The 3,392-nt window shown below is 46.5% G+C and overlaps 1 pseudogene; it reads right to left on the reverse strand.

The window, feature by feature from the left end:
- Positions 1-638: 638 nt before the first annotated feature.
- Positions 639-1,510, reverse strand: LOC129057822 (large ribosomal subunit protein uL18-like; annotated as a pseudogene).
- Between the last annotated feature and the right edge of the window lie 1,882 nt (positions 1,511-3,392).

Raw genomic sequence — 3,392 nt, forward strand, 5'->3', positions numbered from 1 at the left:
CAGGAGAAAAATCACCTGCAGGCCTGAGGGCTGCTGGAATAATCAGAGCAATGTGGCCAGGGCCATCAAGACCACTGGCAGGTGACCCTCAGAATTAGGGACCAGCTATCCCCTCTCCCTTGGCACATTAGACACCTAAGCATTCCCTATTCCAGAAACCAGCTTGACTAGAAGAAGGTGGAAGAGGGAGAAACTCCCAAAGATTGAACATTGACCAATAAGTGCCTGAGCTAACAGCTTTAAACCAGAAAATATTGAGGTATATGTCTTTAGCTTTCAAATATAAATTCTTCCCCAGCCTCCAAATCATTTGTTGAATAGGGTTCAAAAATAAGTTGAGATCAATTATATTCTATTTTTTTAAAGGCCTACAATACTGGCCAGTATTCAGCAAGAGATTTATTGCTTTGCCTAACTCATTTCATGCCATCCACTGGAAGACCCAATAGTAATGTCTAGAGCTTGAGTTTGGGATGAAAAGAAGGGAAAGTCCTACGATATGAGGAAAGAACACTTTCAGCATTGCTCTACTAATATATTCACTTTAGCCTTTTGTTTTTCTCTGCTTCGTCAATGTGTTTATTGTCTTATCTGAAAAATCCTCATAGAAAATTGTTAAGTTTAACACTCAGCAGACCTCAGAGCTCCTGAGCTCTAAGGAAGCCTGCCTGCTTTTGAGCTACCTGATCATTCTTCTGGGCAGGCGACAGTTTGGGAGACAGGTCCCACCTCTTCTTTTTAGCCTCTTTCTTGGGCTTCTCATAGAGTGAATTCTCTCCCACAGCAGCATGAGCTTTCTTATATCTCTCCTCCACCAAGTCTGGAGATATGCAGTTCTTTACATATTGTGAGAACCGTTTCCTGTAAGCATCTTCATTTTCTATTAGCTGATGCATATAATCTGCAACATTCTGGCCTGTGATGTGCTTCTAATGCACTTGTGCATTAAATTCCTTGCTTTCAGAATCATATCCAGGGAATTGTTTGGTACTTTGTGGGATACACAAGCCTCCATCCACAGCTTCCAGGGCCCCAAAAACTTTATTGTCAGTGGCGGTTCTGGCAAGGCCTGCATCAAATTGGAGGTGAGGGCGTCGGGCTGACCATCAATGCTCTCCACATCGTATTCATCTCCGGTCACCTCCTCTTGGCCTTCCTAGATGGCATCCATGCCAAACGTGTTAAGAAGCCTGCAGGCCAGGACGACGTGCTAAAGCATGATTTGTCAGGCCAGCCTTCACACCATATTTTGGTACTTTGTGTACATAAGCTGCACAGACATTCATATCCCCTTGCATACAGGCATAAGCAATCTGACAAATGATATCTCTGTTAGGAGTTATGTGAACTATCATCCTGGATTTGGACATGTACTTATTTTTATCTTGTATCACCAAGTGTTTCCAAGCATGGTAATCAGTTTTACCCCCTCATCTTCTAAATTTCACTTGGTATCGTTTAAAGTAGGCCTATTCCTGACAACTCTACCAAGTGCCATCCTGAGGAACAGAGACCTATGTCTGAAGCTCAACACAGACCTGCAGGCCCAATATCACTAGGGGTGTTGGGGGGAGCTTTTCTTCCTTTTAATTACCATCTAAACCACTGTCAACTCTAAATGTGAACATTTGTTTTTCTAACCTAGGCTTGTGTGTCTGGTTCCTCACTTGGTATTGTTTTAAGGTATTGGTTCCAGGCCCCCTAACAATAAGAACCGAAAGATGCCTGGTGACCAGACAGTCCAGGCACCTTCCCTGAAGAGGCCAATTCAGCAGGTTAGAGTGGGACCCAAGAATCTTGGGTTATTAACAAGTGCCCAGGGAGGGTTGAGAAACACCGCTTTAAGGCGGTGGTTCTCAAAGTGTGGCCCTTGGGCCCACAGCAACAACATTTCCAGGGAACTGGTTACAAATGTACTACCTCAAACCTGTTAAACCAGAAAATCTGGGTGTGGGACTCAGTAACCTGGGTTTACAGAAGCCTTTCAGGGAGTTCTTACATGCTTTAAAGTTTGAGAACCACTGCCTTCAGGAAATGATAAACAGGCAGTAAATAACAATTTATTAAGTGAAACCATTCATTCGTCGGTCCACAGCCCACCCACACCAAAAGACTCAGCAAGAATCTCTCCAGTGTCCTGGTGCCCCCCTGGCGTTAGGTTGCTGTGACCATGGTTCTAGACTCAGCCACACATTTAGAATCACCTGGGGAGCTTTGAAAGCTCCTGCTGCCCAGACAGCACCCCACACCCATCAAGTCAGAACCTCTGAGCGTGGGAACCAGGCATCTGCACTTGCTTAAGCTACCCAGGTAATTCCAATGTGCAGACCAGTTTGGGAACCACTGTCAGAGCACCTAACAAAGCCTCTGAAATGAGACTTGCCAGAAAAGATAACAATTACAAGACACAGACAAGTAAGGGGGTAGGAGAGCATAGAGAAGGCCCAGCAGGGAGCTTCCTTCATTTATTCACTACTGTGCTTCAAAAGAAGTGTTTAGAAGCAAGGGAAGGCGTGTAGGAAGCTATCTTTTACAGGATAAAAAGACTAGAAAGGTTTCCCGGAAGTCACTGGGGAATTTGGAACACGCCCTCATTCTCCTGAACATGCCCCAAGACTCAAGAAGTGGATAGGTTGGAGCAGGAAGAATAAAAGTTCTCACCTGCCCCTCTCGACCCTTCCTGAACACACTTGAGCACTACCAGCCCTTTAATTCACTTCTCCCGCCCTAATGGAGCTTGGCAAACAGTGGCTGAGAGCACCACTGGGTCCCAGGTTGCAGGATGATCGTGAAGATGATAGTGAGAAAGAGAGTGGGGGAAGGGAAAGGAAGAGGAGAAGGAAGAGGAGGGAGCTCACCTTCCTATGGGGTTCCCATATGCTAAGCCCAGGGCCTCAGTCATTTTCTTCTTTAACTTCACACAGCAACTCCATTTGGCAGTGGATGATCTGAGGCCAGAGGACTTGCCCCAGGTCATTTCTGTGAGTGGCAAAAGCACTCTCCAGCAGAGACAGTGAAGCCCCAAAGGAATCAAGGATGTGGGGGGCAAGCGGGAAAGATACTCTGAGAGGGGAGACACATGAGGCCGCAGGCCCACAGCATAGGGAGGCCGTGCAAAAGTCAGCCATACTATCTACTTTAATCCAGGGGTAAGGTTCTGGATCGTGGGGAAGGAATGGAGGCTTCCTGTGGCATCCGGAGCAGCTGGGGTGAGAGAGAGCACACAGGAAGCAGGTCTGGGGCAGTGGCCATGTACTGGCGCACATGGATGGATTTCCACATCCAGACAACCAATGCAGCTACATCAGTGAGTGTCAGCGAAAGGTGAGCCCTGGTTTCACCTGGTGTGGATATAGAGCAGAAGGTTTTTTGTGGTTTCAGATATTCATATC

The sequence above is a fragment of the Pongo abelii genome, chromosome 11 (genome assembly GCF_028885655.2).
Source record: "Pongo abelii isolate AG06213 chromosome 11, NHGRI_mPonAbe1-v2.0_pri, whole genome shotgun sequence".
Taxonomy (NCBI): domain Eukaryota; kingdom Metazoa; phylum Chordata; class Mammalia; order Primates; family Hominidae; genus Pongo; species Pongo abelii.